Source organism: Equus caballus, chromosome 11 (genome assembly GCF_041296265.1).
Source record: "Equus caballus isolate H_3958 breed thoroughbred chromosome 11, TB-T2T, whole genome shotgun sequence".
In the NCBI taxonomy this organism is placed as follows: domain Eukaryota; kingdom Metazoa; phylum Chordata; class Mammalia; order Perissodactyla; family Equidae; genus Equus; species Equus caballus.
In genome coordinates, this window is record NC_091694.1 from 12,623,035 (window position 1) to 12,638,124 (window position 15,090).

Sequence of the window (15,090 nt, forward strand, 5' to 3'; positions counted from 1 at the left end):
ATTGTGCAACCTCGGAAACAAGATTTCCAGGTGGAGACTTTCTCCTCTGCCTTCTGGAGAGCCTTAAGACATTTTTACAAACAGCTTTATTGAGGTATATTTGACATACAATAAGCTGCATATAAAATGTACAATTTGGCGGATTTTGACATATATATGTATACCCATGAACCCATCACCACAACCAAGAAAGTGAACGGATCTCTCTCTCCGAAAGTTTCCTCATGCTCCTTGTTAATCACTTCCCCCTGCTCCTCCCCACATCTTTGTCTCCAAGGTGCACTGGTCTGCTTTCTGTCATTATAGATTAGTTTGCGTTTTCTAGAGTTTGGTTCACTCCTTTTATTAAGCATAATTGTTTTGAGATTCATCCATGTCATTGAGTGATTAATAGCTTTACTACGGATAGTGTTTCACTATATGCATATACCACAACTTGTTTACTCATTCTCTATTGATGGGCATTTGGGTTATTTCCACTCAATTAGGTCAAGTTGGTTGATAGTGTTGTCCAAGTCTACTATATCTTTGCTGATTTTCTGTCTACGTGGTTTCTCAATTATCGAGAGAGGAGAGTCGGAATCTCCAGTTACTATTGTAATTTGTCTATCTGTCAATTTGTAATTTTCTTCTTGCAGTTCTATCAGATTTTGCTTCATGTATTTTGAAGCTCTGCTGTTAGGAGCACAAATGTTCAGGATTGTTATGTCCTCTGGATTAATTGGTCCCTTTATCATTATGAAACGATCTTGTTTATCCCTGGTCCATGGCTCACAAGGCAACATTTTGGTTGCTTAAGCTTGGTTTCACCAATTAAGACTGTGGGGACCAGGGTGAGTCCAATCCAATGTGGGAGGCCAAGTCATACTCATGTCTGGCCTGCCCCGATGGCCTGTGCAACACGCCAGCTCCAGTTTCCTTCCCATGTTCTCCACTGGGAGGGGCTTAATGGAAGCCAGATCCAGGGTGGGGTAGGGTTATGGTTGGGGGTCCAGGACTTGAAGTATCTTGGTTTATCACTTGCCACACTCCCCCATCTGGTGACATACGAAGACCCAGGAATGACAAGGAGGTCATGGTGACGTCGTCTAGACTCTAAATTTATTTTTAAGAGACGGCTTTGTTGGAACCAGGGCCCAGACTGTTCAGTGTCTTCTGGGATGGTGCTAAAAGGATCTACTGTACAGGGCAATGTCCTAGGTTTACAGTTTCCTGACTAATTCCACCATAAACTTAATTGCCTTTTCTTTGGCTTTGAAGACCAAAGACTCCCCTTGGCACAGGGCTTCCTCCCACACACACACCCAGACTCCTGGCAGGAAGCAATGGCTGAACGTCCAAGTGCCAGGGTTCCTTGACTCATTCTCCAAACGGTTACTCCTGCCTGGCCCGGGAGCTGGACGCTCCCTCTTCAGGAGGTGATGTCAGGGAGAAGCTGCTTTGCCAACAACATGCTGGAGCATTTGGAAGCGAGTGCCCAGGAGCTGCCGCTTCTAAGCTTAATCCTGAGTGCTATCCTGGGCACCAGGATTCCGGCTCCTCATTTCAGCTGCCCCAGCCCAGCCCTCTACAAAGGAGGAGCCCTGCCAGCTCTGCCAGACACTTTACCTGCTTTGTCCCACAGCTCATTTCATTCTTCCTACAACCCTGGAAGGCAGGTTACAGGGTACCCATTCCACAGAGGAAGACACTGAGGCCTGGGTGAAAGTACAGGGGTTGTGTGAGGATACATGGCCAGGAGGCATAGAGCTACAGCTCAAATTCAAGTTGTCTGACTCCAAATCCAGAGCTCGTTCCATTACTCTACATGAATCTGTATTTGTTTCCTAGAGCCGCCATAATAAATTACAAACTCAGTGGCTTAAAACAACAGGAATTTATTTTTTCTACAGTTCTGGAGGCCAAAAGTCCAAAATCAAGGTGTTGGCAGCACAGGTTCCTCCCGGGGGCTCTGAGGGACAATCTGTTCCCTGCTGTTCTCCAAGCTTCTGGAGGCTGCTGGCAATCCTCGGCATCCGTGGGCTTGTAGTCGCGTCCCTTCAGTCTGAGCCTCTGTCTTCACCTGGGTCTTTAGGGGACCTGCTGCTTGTGATGACAATGAAATAAGTTGGAGCACTGAGGGCAATGTGGGAAAGGTGAGTGAGACAGAAGGAGGATCTAGAGTTTAGGACTTCCGGGCTGAATCCTGGGCAGTAAGCTCAGGCTTTCCACGCCCGAGTTTCCTCATCTGTAAAGTGGGGATAGTAATGGTAGGCACCCCATGGGGTTCTCAAGAGAGTTAAATGTATGTAAAACTTAGCCCCACGCCTGGCATAATTAAGAGCCCAGTTAATACTAGTTATGAAAAAATACGATTGATAAGATGGCTCCCATCTCACCGTGAGTGAAACCCAAAGCTCTTGCTGGGGTGGACAAGACCTTCCACGATAAGAGCCCGCTTATTTCCGATCTCGCCTCCGACCCCTTGCCCCTCCGTGCTCTGCATCTCAGCTGCCCTGACCTCGTGGCTGGTCGCTGTGTCTCCCCAGGGCCCTTCCTTCGTGGTTCTTTCTGCCTGGCTTGATTCTGGTCTCTCTTCAAAGGTCCTCTGATTTGACACTTTGCCTGATGTCCCTATTTAAAATGCCACCCCTTAAAAAAATAAATAAAATAAAATACCACCCTGGTCCTTCCATGTGTCCCCCTTCCCGGCACTTTTGGCCCTGCGGGCAGCTTTATTTTTTCTTAGCCCTTACCAATAATTGATATATGATATATTTATTTAACTGATTATTTCTGTCTCCCTCTCTCAGAGTGTAAGCTTCTGTTTGGTTCATTGCTGAATCCCCAGTGCCCATGACAGTGACCAGTTGATCATAGTTCTTAATAACTTGTTTGTTATGTGCATGCGTGATGAATGACTGAATGGGTGAAAGCTGACTGGCCAGCCCCAGTTGGTAGTGTGGGCCATGTATCCAATCCTACCTTACCAGCCATCTTTTGAAGAGGGAAATGAGCATGAGTGTCTACCATATACGCCAGGCACTGTACTCAGTGCCTCAATTAATTTTACATCTACTTTTATAGGTGAAGACCAGGCTCAGAGAGGTTAAGTCAGTTGCCTAAGATCACACAGTTCATAACGGGGGCGGGGCGGGGGGGGAGATGGAATTCAAATTCGTGTCTGCTTGTCTCAGTGCCTGCCTGTTTGCCACCACCCTAAGCCGGGGTCTCCCTCAGCTTTGGATTCTAGAGGAGGAAATTATGGGTAAAGATGGAATTTGTCCCGATCGGGGGGCTCCATGGGAAACCGTCTAAACTTGGCTCCCAGAGGAGGGTCCTGGCCTCTGGAATTCTTGGCAGGAGGCGTGAGATGTGCCTGGAGCCTCCTGTCACTGACCTCGAAGAAGTGTCTTCGGAAAGTCTTTTACTCTAAAATCCCCTGCAGCTTCCAGCCACCCACACCTTGCATCGTGTCAGCAGAACCCTCTCATATTTGACATTCTTTCCCCGAGTCCCTGACCCCAGCAGTCTCCAGCACAGCTCTCTTCTGCATTCCCACCTCTGTGGTGAGTGGGGCCTTGGGGGAGGAAGAGCAGGGCCAGGAGGCACCAGAAGACCAGCCACTCCACCGGGTCGGGGAGCAACGGTTCCTCTGCAGCTCTGTCTCAGAAAACCCACGGCTAGGAAAGGCTCCAGAAGCTGCCGTGAGAGGTTGGGGTCCTTCGAGGGACCTCTGGAGTCAGGGGCCACGGGATTGCAGCTCAGCATGTGCTAGTCCAACTTCGGAGGCAATTGGCCCACCGCGCAGGCTGGCAGAGTCATCCTCGGGCTGTAGGTGGGTCTGTGCTCGGGCAATGGAACCTCTGCACCCCGGATCCCCGAGTCCACCCTGCATTACTCCCTTCTCCACCATGGTGTCTCCGTTAGAACCAAACTGAAAGTGCTTGTCGAGCCAACATACAACTTGCTTCTGTCTCCTGCCCCTTTGTGCCCACCTGGAATGTCCATCCCACCTTCCCTGCCAATCCATCGTCTGGTCAAGACCTCACTCAGATCTCATATCCATCCTGAAACCTTCCCAGGTTAACCCGCCTTAGATTCTGACACCAATTCCAGTGTGTGTGGGTTTTGCCCACCACCAAGTGATCCTCTGTGACACCAGTTGGGTGTCCTACGCTTTAACTCAATCCCGACACTATCCACCTGCAGATAGCGTCAGATCGCACAGGTTAAGGGCTCAGTCCCACAAGACTGCCCCTGCCCCTGCTTCAGATGCCAACTGCAAGTCCAGGTTGTCACCTGGGCTTCTGACCTGCTGGCTGTAGATCAGAGTTCCCAAGGCCCCCTCCTTGTTCAATTAATTTGCTAGAGCAGCTCACTGAACTCAGGGAAACATTTTACCGACTATATTACTGGTTTATGGTAAAATCATACAACTCAGAAACAGCCAGATGGAAGAGACACATAGGGTAAGGGCTGGGGAAAGGGCCTGGAGCTTCCATGACCTCCCCCGGGGTGCCACTCTCTCCAAATCTCCATCTGTTCACCAACCCGGAAGCTCTTTGGACCCGTCCCTTTGGGTTTCGATGGAGGCTTCGTTACATAGGTGTGAACGATTAAATCACTGGCCATTGGCGATTGATTGAAACTCCAGCCCCTCTCCCTTTCCTGCAGGTCCAGGTGGGGACATGTTGGGGTAGGTGGCACTGAAGTTGCAACCCTCTAATCTCATGGTTGGTTCTTCTGACAACTAGCCTCCGTCCTTCAGTGCATCTGGAGGTCATCTCATTAACGTAACAGGAGACATCTTTGCTGCTCTCATCACCTAGGAAATTCCGAGGGTTTGGGGAGTTCTGTGCCAGAAACGAGACAAAGACCAAATATGTACATATCTTATTATAAATCACAATGTCATTCAACTCAGATCCCTCCAAATTGTATTCCACACAGGGCCAAGAGTCTCTCTAGAGCACGGATCTGGTGAGAGCCCTCATTCCTCCACTTGGGATGAGCCCGGAGGCTTTTGAAGGCCTTGGGGTCCCACCTCACCTTCTCTCCAGCCTCATCTTTGCCGCTCCTGGCCTCAAGAGCCACTCTGGCCACTTTCTGTAGTCTAGCTTTCTTCTTCTTCCAGGCCTTTGCCCACCTGTTCCCCCTGTGTACTGGGTTGAATAGTGTTCCCCCAAAACTCATGTCCTTCCCAGAACCTCAGAAGGTGGCTTATTTGGAAATAGGGTGTTGGGATGTAATTCATGAAGATGAGGTCATACTGGAGTTGGGTGGGCCCTTGATCCCATGACTGGGGTCTTTATAAGAAACACACAGGGGAACAGGCCATGGGAAGACGGAGTCAGAGGTTGGAGTGGTGCAGATGCAAGCTGAGGAATACCAGAGATTGCCCGCAACCATGGGAAGTTGGAATAAGGCAAGAAGTCTCCTCCCCTAGAGCACGGCCCTGCTGACACCTTGGTTTTGGCCTTCTGGCCTCCAGAGCTGGGAGAGAATCAATTCCTGTCATATTAAGCCGCTCAGTTCGTGGTACTTCGTTACGGCAGACCTAGGGAACTAGTACCCCCTGTCGTGGACACTGCCTTTCCGCTCCCCAATCCCGCGCTCACCCCGTCTGGCGTTGGTCACCCACCTCCTCCTGATCCCTCAGCCTCAGCACACCAGACCTCACTTTCTGACCTCCCCAAACCAGGTGGGATCCTCCCCCAACACATCGCATTTTTTCATATCGTAGCAACTTCCTTGTGGATTCGGGAGTGTAGTCCTCTGAGCCGTTCCCGGCAGATCTAAGCCTGTCTCCCAGAGCGTCTACCAAGAGAGGGTTTCCCTGAACGGTTCTGGGGTGGAGCTTGCCACGAACCCACGTGCCTTCTCAGATCCCCTTGACCGTCCCTTTCTTGCCCACTCTGGGTTGGTCTCCCATGCTTGCTGAGACCCTCCTCCTCCTCCAGACTTAGACGGACACCTTCACTTCCAGGGATGGCATCTGGAGTAGCCGCCAAGGGGCCAGCTGATACAACTGGTGGAATGGGCTCCTCGTGGAGAGAAATTTGACCATCGGGCCAAGGGAGGGAGCCAGGCAGACACAGCCTCCCTCTTTCTCTCTTCGGGGGATTTCTCTGGAGAGCATTTCCTCCTTATAGCCATTCTGGGGAAATCCTGTGTGGCCAGACACACACCTGCTGAGCAGCATCGTAGTAAGATGGTAGCCAGTGTGATGGGGCATCACTGGGGCATTGCTTCACGGTCTCCTTGCCTCCTCTCCCTCCTTCGTCCTCGCCGCCCTGGGCTTGTACCGCGCCAATAAAGCATCAGCACCTTCATCTTTGCTTCGGGCTCTGCTTCCCAGAGGGCCCAGTCTCAAACAGCGGTCAGGGAAGACGAGGAAGCACGACCTCCTTTACCTGCTCCTCGCTTCGAGAGTCCCAGGGCACATAATCACGTCAAAGACTCTGAGCAGGTCTGCAGCATGAAGCCAACCCGGCTGACCTTACACGCTAGCACTCACTGAGTACTTACCCTACGGTAAATATGACTCTAAGCACTTTATATACGTTAACTTGCTAAAATTCCCACTGCAACCTTCTGAGGTAGGTGTTGGTGTTATTCCATTTTACAAACAGGGAAACTGAGGCACAGAGCATTTAAGTAACTTGTCTAAGGTAGCATGGCTAGCAAGTGGAGAAGCCTGGCTTCTAATCCAGGAAGCTTGCTCCGGAGTGTGTACGCATATCATAACGTCATATACACTCTGGCTTTAACTCAGAATTGCTCTTATTTTTCAATGGTGGAGTTTTTAAAAAATTACATCACCTGTTAACATCACCTGAGCTGGTTCTACTGCAAACAGTCTGCTCTAAGTTTATCTTGATTTCCTGCAGAGATGTCGGCGCAACCAGCAGCCATCCATCTGTCTTTATCTGCTCAGAGACATAGCCCAACCCCCTTATGAGCTCACAATTTCGCACTACAATAAATATTTGTAGGAAAGGAAGGAAGGAGTAAAGGAGGGAAAGGTTGTTCTTATAAAAAGACCAGGCTCCTGTCTTAAGAGCAGGAACCCTAGACAGAAATTCAGTAGCACTTTAAATTCTTGGTCATGGCCCCAAGTCGAAGGAGAGAGTCTTTTAGAACATGGATAATCAGCAATTGCTCTTCTTCTTTGTGGCTTCTAAACAGGGGGATGGCCAAGAAGAAAACCAGAAGAGGCTGCTGTGATGATGAGACATGGTTCCCTGGCTTCTGGGAGTGGAGCTGCCAGATACAGTTGCATAGGTTGTGCACTGCACAACTGTAGGGGTTGCTGTTCCCATGATTTTCCACTGCACAGTTGCCCTGAGCGGGAATCACACTATGCAGCAACCACAATGCTGAGGTTTGGGTGGGGTGCAGTGAGGGTAATTGCACGACTATAATCATTACAAACAGAATCTGGCTTATCTGAGTGGCTCAGGGTGTAGTCCATGCCATATCACAAAGCACCAGGAAGTTCTGACACTGGCGCCTGGAAGCCTGCCCTGTCTGAGGCGAGGTCTGAGCTCTAGTGGGAGTGTCTGTAGTGGCATCACCCGGACAACCTGGCTCGAGTACCCACTTCCTCCCAGCATTATGTGGAGCTCTGACTTGCCTCTGTCAACATTCTGGGCTGGGTCATTCTTTGTTTTGGGGGACTGCCTTGTGCACTGTGGGGTGTTTAACAGCATCCCTGGTGGCTACCCTCCAGTTGTAACAACCAAAACTGTCCCCAAACATTATCAAATGTCCCCTGGGGAACAGAATCACCTGGCGTTGAGAAACAGTGCCCTTGGGGCTAGCCCGGTGTTGTCTAGTGTGGACGTCACTAGCCGCGTGTGGCTCTTCAGCACCTGGGCTGGGACCGGTCCAGACTGAGATGTGCTCTGAGCCTAAAACACACACCAGATCTCTAAGAGCTAGTACAAAACAAACCAAAAGGAAGTCAAATATCTCCATAATTTTAAAGCACTGATGGCATGTTAAAATGATAATATTCTGGGTATATGGGGCTAATTAGAATATAACAGTGATTTCACCTGTTGCTTTTTACTTTTTTTAGTGGGACCCCTAGAAAACTGAAAATTACATATGAGTCTTGAACTATATTTCTAGCGGCGAGCACTGGGCTAGCTTGTTCCTCCTTGCATTTGGTCCTCTAGGGAACGTCATGGCGTCCGTTTGCTAGGCCTGGCTCTGTCTTACCCCCGCTCCACCGCGGCCCCGTACCTGAGGAATGTTCTGCTGCATCCGAGCCCCCGAAGACCATGCACAGGCCCGCCCACTTTAAGAATGCCCCAGGGCTGCAACTTCGCCCTGTCAATAGCTCCCGGGAGCAAGGACCCAACAAGCCTGCTCCTCTATCCCAGCTGGTCACACAGGCCGCCGCCCCACAGACATCTGGGTGTTTGTGTCAACCAGTCATGCGGTCCTACTGTTTTGCCATTCTAGAACCATTCCATGGGTTTCTTAACCCTTGTTCCTGACTCTGATCTTCTCCAGCTGTGACCTTCCAAATGTATTGCCCCGATCCTATTGATCTCTCCTTTAAGAGCTTTCAGTGGCTGCCTCATGATGCCCAGAGAAAGCCCGGACTCCTCAGCTGGCTGTTTGAAGCCTATTTCAAACTGGCCACAATCCACTTTCGGGGGGCCTTATTGTCATGGGGTTTCTTTCCTTTTCCAACCAAATGGGTATATTTCCTTGCATGTCCCCTTGACTTGGCACTTCCCCCACCTCGTTTCTGCCTGTCGAAACCTATCCATCCTCTGTTGTTAGTGCCATGCAGCTCCCGCGACCCTGTGGACAGCAGAGCGGAACCTGCCGGGTCTCGTGTGCCATCCTCTCACCCTCCAGCGCTGTGTCAGACAGTGCTCTGCTGCTAGTCATAGGGTTTTCATGGCCAAGCTTTTCGGAAGTGGGTGACCAGGTCCTTCTTCCTAGTCTGTCGTGCTCTGGATGCTCCGCTGAAACCTGCCCACCACGAGTGACCCTGCTGGTATTTGAAATACTGGTGACATGGCTTTCAGCATCACAGCAACACCCAGCCGCCACGGTATGACACCCGATGGATGGGCGATGTCGTTCCCCGACAGGGAAACCAACCCAGCCTGCTGCAGTGAGAGCACCAAATCCTAACCACTAGACCACCAGTGGTATTCGCCCTTTAAGACCCTTTCGAAGCCCTCCTCCTCCAAGAAGCCTTCAGAGTTTACATTATCCATGGTGGTCTTTCCAGCTGTCAGAGCATGTCCGCACCAAGTCCCTGGGAACAACCATGTGATTGTCTCCAGAAGACGCTGGTGTCCAACTCTTCTTAATCGACCGTGTCTCTCCTCGGCTGTCCATGTCTCCAGGTCTTCTTTACTCACAGAGCTGGCAACCCCTGGACTGGCCTTATGTGAATATCCTCACTAGAATAACGAGAGAGGGTATTTTAAAATTGAGGATCTCCCTCTCACACTGGAGACGGATGGTGATCCTATTTAAGCTTCTTGCTCTTTCCTAACCCCCCGACGCTGTGCCAGGCACATCAGGTCTTTATAAACGTTTGCTGATAGGTTTACTGGAGAAAGTGGACCCCACTCAGAAGAACAAATCAAACAAGGGGTGGTCCAGGCCCCTTGAGATATTTTGGATACAGCTTGGAAACAACTGTCCCCGTCCCCATGTGTGATCTGCCCCAGCTCATAGTCCTTCTCTGAAGGGGAAAGGGTGAGGGGGCATTGATGGCAGTGGTGTCCCCGTTCTTTGGCAGAACATCTGAGGGACAATCTCCCTGGCTGTCTTTTGGATGACCGATTTCCTAGGAAGTGACCATCCTCTCTTCTCCAGCCACCTTATAGCTCAATATTTGAACTGGCAAATTATGGCAATTAACCAGAATGGTGGGCCTCATTTCTCTGCATCCAATGGTGCCGAGCCCTGGAGATGGGGTTGTAAAGCCTGGTTCAAAGGGAGACAGCCTGCCAAGGAGGATGGTCCTTCCTGGATGACACAGGCCACATCCAATCACCCCGCATCAGGTGTTACTGTCCTTCTATTTGCATTACAGAAAAGCCACTCTTGGTTTATTTGGCCATAAACGACCCTGTCCCCCTCCCCCACCTCCGCCCCCCACCGATGACCTGGCCAAGCTGTGAGCATCCTCACCAAGGGGTTGATACTCTGCAGTAAAAGTTGCCGCTTCTCTTTGGCTTTGTCCTCAGGGCAAGATGAGAGAAAGAGACCAGGGGCCTCCCAGTCCTTCTCAGGGACCAGTCCAGCCTGGCCGAGCCAGGGAAGAGCAGACAGGAACCCCTGCCAAATAGCTGTGTCCACCTGGCCCTCGGAGGGATGAGCCTGGTTCTGGGGTTTTCCGGGGTCCTGTGCTGCGAGCAGCCAGTAGGTGTCTCTGTTGCACACTGTTCACCTGCCCCTTGGTTCTTGGAGGAGGATGTGCTCCAGAAACCAGTTACAGAATAAGGCGTCCCTCCCTCTCCGCCCACGTGACTTCACTCCCTGGCCCAGGGGTGCTCTGGGGGTTCCTCGGGCCCTGAAACAGGAGGGGGCATTTTGGGGACTGGGAGAAGGCTGGGAAGGCAAGACCAAGAGTGAAGGGATGGAGGAACCCGAGAGAGTACAGGTCTGTGCAGAGTGGAAGAGGAGCTGGGGAGGTGGGGCGCACGTACAACGTGGGTGGGAAATGGGGAGGGGGGAGGCTGTATTACAAAGGAGTTAAATCCACAGCCCCTGGAGGAGGGGCTGGGTCTGGGTTTACATCCTAGTGCTGACTCTTACAAGCTGTGTGACTTTAGGCAAACGACTCAAACTCTCTGTTTCCATGAATTCCTCTGTAAATTGAAGAGGTGATACCCCATAGGGTCATTGAGACGAAAGCCTACATGAACAGTGCCTACCACATAGTAAACACTCAATTAATCTAGCTATTTCTATTCAGTAGACTAGGCAGGCAGGAGAGGCTGGTACAAACTCGCACGGCCCCTCCGCCACTTACCCGCCCCCCAGTCTCACCAAAGACAGGGAAAGGAAGCCAATAAAATCAGGCGGTGGACAGGAATGCCCCTTCCCTTCGGTTGCACGGAGATCTGCTCCCACTGGGGATTGGATGAAGTCTCCGTGGTGAAGGCAGGCTCACCTGGAGAAGGCAGGACGCAGCTGAGGACTTGGAAGCCAGCTCTGTTCAAACCAGCAGGAGGCGCGGCTGAGGGGGTCTCCGAGGGACTGCGCATGTCAGGGTGGAACGCTTACTGTAGTGGCATCACAGAGGACCAGGAGAGCCCCGAGGATGGGAAGTGGCAAATGAGTGCTCCCTTCTGAATTAGGAAGAGAGAGCAAATGAGCCCTGTGAACCGATGACCAGCAGCTGAACCCTTCCTGGGAAGACGCTCGAGCTGATCCCCAACCATAGGGGGAGCACAGGCTGTGCAGCTTAGTGGCTAAGGGCAGCGGTCCCAGGGTTCAAATCCTAGCTCTCTCACTGGTTATGTGGCCATAGGGCAAGTGAATTAAGCCCCTTTAGTTACTGCCCGCCGTGAGGATGTTGTAAGGACCCCATCAGTTAACCTGTGTGAAGTGCTAAATAAGTGATGACTATTACTGTGAGACAAGAGGAAATAACGGGATGATGTTGTAAAGAATGCATTATCCAAGACCAATGTAACTTAAATTCATCTTCACTTTAAGGGGAAAATATGGCAGGTTAGGGTTATAAGGGGAAACCAATAATTTTGGTAAACCAAGGCCCAGACAGAAATAACCTACCCAAGGTCCGAAGTTCACCGAGGGCAAAGGAAGGATCTGGTCTCCTGACTTTAAGTCAAGTGCTTTGAAAAATTATTTTCCTTCACCCTGATGTCAAGATTTAATCTGTAACAGCATTTCTACAAATGTATCTCAAAGGAATAGTAATAGGTGCTTCTAGAAACAGGGTCTTATGGATAATTAAATTTGAGGAATGCTGAGTTGGAAAAATTAGGTAGGTTCTGTTTTTTTTTTTTTACTGCAGGACTTCTCAGAGCCTTTAATATGTCTGCACACATTGGGAACCTCCTAGAAGCATTTCTCAAAGGAATTAACAATGCTATCCTTGTTTTCTTGGACCACCTCAGGGAGCTAGTATTCATGGAACATGGTTTGGGTTACACATGTGTGTGTGTGTACATATTATAAATAATAGCTTTTGATTTGGGAACATCTGTGGGGTAGTGGAGTATAATAACTAGCTCTCTGGGCGTACTATATGATCAGGTCCACAAATAGGCACATCGTAGTGGAACACATTTCACTTAATCCATGTTGATTAATGTATACATACTTAACAAGAAGGGTCCACACCAAAAGACGGCACTTACATCTGCATGGTGGGGTTACAAGTTATTTTTACTTCCCTTTTGTGCTTATTTGCACTTTGCAAATGTTCTGCAACGAACACATTTTTCTACAGCCAAGAAGAAAAGCCATTCTTTATTGCTCAATCAGTGCTGTGGCATCTCCTTGAAAGAACGCCGAGCCTCTGGGGATTAACGGCAGGCCTATCTTTACTAATGACTTAAACAAAAGGATGGAGCTTGTGCTCCTCACATCCTCACGTGATGCTAAATTTGGTGGGGTGGCTCACACTCAGAAAGCCAAGAATAAAATTCGAAACAACCGTGACAAATTGAAAACACGACCCTACAAAAACTGGATGAAATTCGATAGCACAATTATAAGGTGATATATTTAGGGCTAAAAGCAGCCACTGTATGTTTAGGATGAAGACAGGACCAGCTTCCAATGGGTCAGCAACTACCAGGTGAGCCCCTGCTGGTACTTGACTCTGAGCTAAGGTTTGGGGCCAGACACAGGTAGAAAAAGACCTAGCGGTGGTCACTGTCCACAGGCTGAGGACAGATGAGCAAGATCGTCTCCATGAACATATTTTCTGAAGATAAAATCCTAACAGAGTGGTCTGGCATGACTTAGAACTGCTGGTTCCCAAAGGGAAGAGTCTTTGAAATCAGGACAACTCTCCCGCTCTAGGACTGCCATCGTGTGACCTCACCACATCAGGATGTCATCTGTCCCCCACCAGGCTAGGGGAACATTTTAATGTCACGTCCATGTGCAAGAGGCACTCTTGGGCCTGCGGAGTGGAAGGAGAAAAGTTAGAACTTCTGGGACATTTTACTGGTTTCTGGGGAAAATCAAATTGAATATTTGAAATCTGAACCATCTCCAAAAAGCTGGTCTTGGAAAATCCAGGGCATCTGGTCGTAGTCAACAGAGCACCCTGCCTTCTTCAAAGCTGACTGGATTCCACACACATAAAAGGCCCGTGACATGCCCCGGCCCCCGAGTCCTCCCCCCCCGGGGTCCCGCATTAGTCAGCTCCTCATTAGACTGCTGAGTCGAGTCTGTGTCACCCTCCTGAAAGGGTTTGGAGAGGCTGGAGGGTGTCCAGGCAGGAGCCACAGAAATGATCAAAGCAGTGGAAACTAGGCCCTGTGAAGCAAGGTTAAAGGAATTGGAACTATTTCGCCTGGAAAAAGCCAGGGAGAGTCTCCAGAAATGAACCACACAAACCCCACGCTAGCCTGACTTTCTCTCATCCAAAGGGACCACTGGAAGTCCCATCGATAGTTCACAGTGATTGTGCACTTATTACAACCCAGGCTTTCTGTTAAGAGCTCTGCATGGTCATCTCATTTGATCATCACGATGGTCCTAGGACAGTCCCCGCCCTTTGGACGAGGCCCAGCAGAGAAGTTGGGTAACACTGCACTCGTTGAGTGGTCGACATAGGATCTGAGCTCAGAAGGTCAGTTGAACGCCATTTCAGACCATTTTCCAACAGCAAATGTTGTTTACAGGTGCCCTCCACAGCAGCACCCTCGCTGGACGGCACGAAACTTGTAGATGATTGCTAACAAGGAAAACTTGTTAAATGACTGAGGGCACTGAGCTGTCCCCAGATTTGGTTTCAACAATATGCTTTATACACTGTCACATAAGCACTTCCCCCTCGGCTATATCAGATGTTCCAGACTCAATTGTGTCCCCTGGGCAGAATTCACATGTTGTAGTCCTAACCTCGGTACCTCATATTGAGACAGTATTTGGAGACAGGAGCTTTAAAGGGGTAATTAGGGTAAAATGAGGTCATTAGGGTGGGCCCCAACCCAACATGACTGGTGAACTTATGAGAAGAGGAGATGAGGACACACAGACAATTAGAGGGGAAGGCCAGGCGAGGACACCGGGAGAAAATGACCATCCACAAGCCAAGGAGAGAAGCCTCGGCAGAGACCAGCCCGGGCAACACCTCCATCTTGGACCTGCAGCCTCCAGAACTTTGAGCAAATAAATTTCTGCTGTTTCAACCAGCCAGCCTGCGGTGCTCGCTCATGGCAGCCCCAAGCAAACAGACACACAGGGAAATCCTCAAACAACCTCCTTTTCAGAAGAGGAAACTAAGTCCTGGAGGGTTCTAGTGCCTCTCCCACTGTCACATGGGGAGTTCGTGGCAGAAATAGATTCAAGCCCCTTTCCTGCAACGCGGAGTCCTGTATCCCTTTCAATACCCCCCAGGAACGTGGTGGAGAGAAAGAAAACACACAAATATCAGATAACACTCACCTGGGAGGTCAGACCTCGACTGACACGGCAGGATTCTGATTCTGGATCTCAGCAAGCACGGGCTTTCCCATCCCCTAATATGGATTCGCAAAGAGTTTTAATAGCGAAGTTAAACGCGGGGCGGGACGACCCTGTTGACTACAAAACAAACGGGCAGAAAGGCCTGGCAAGATGCTCTTAAAACACACGTCTGAAAAAGCTTAGCCGGCTCCTCAAGGGGATAATAAAATGGATCAGAGGGTGGAAACACAAATCCAGCCCATCTTGAACTCTAGTGAGGTTCTTGCAGATCAAAGAAGAACACGCTGGCTATCATCCTGCCAGAGAAAATGTGGAATTAGGCCTCATAATTAGACCTCCGCTTAAGAGCAGAGGAGTGATTACACTGAATAAGTAGAAATAGAGGATTAAGTTCCATGAGCCCCAGCTCGGGCTCCCGGGGCCAAGGTGGGATATGGGGCTCGCAGG

At 50.0% G+C, this 15,090-nt stretch overlaps 1 long non-coding RNA gene across 1 annotated transcript; it reads right to left on the reverse strand.

Annotated features, from left to right (window-relative positions):
- Positions 1-1,865: 1,865 nt before the first annotated feature.
- Positions 1,866-14,766, reverse strand: LOC138916118 (uncharacterized). Its single transcript, XR_011422852.1, has 3 exons — positions 14,623-14,766; positions 11,141-11,318; positions 1,866-2,082 (listed from the first exon to the last, which is right to left on the reverse strand). It is a non-coding gene; the product is annotated as an uncharacterized lncRNA (long non-coding RNA).
- Positions 14,767-15,090: the final 324 nt, after the last annotated feature.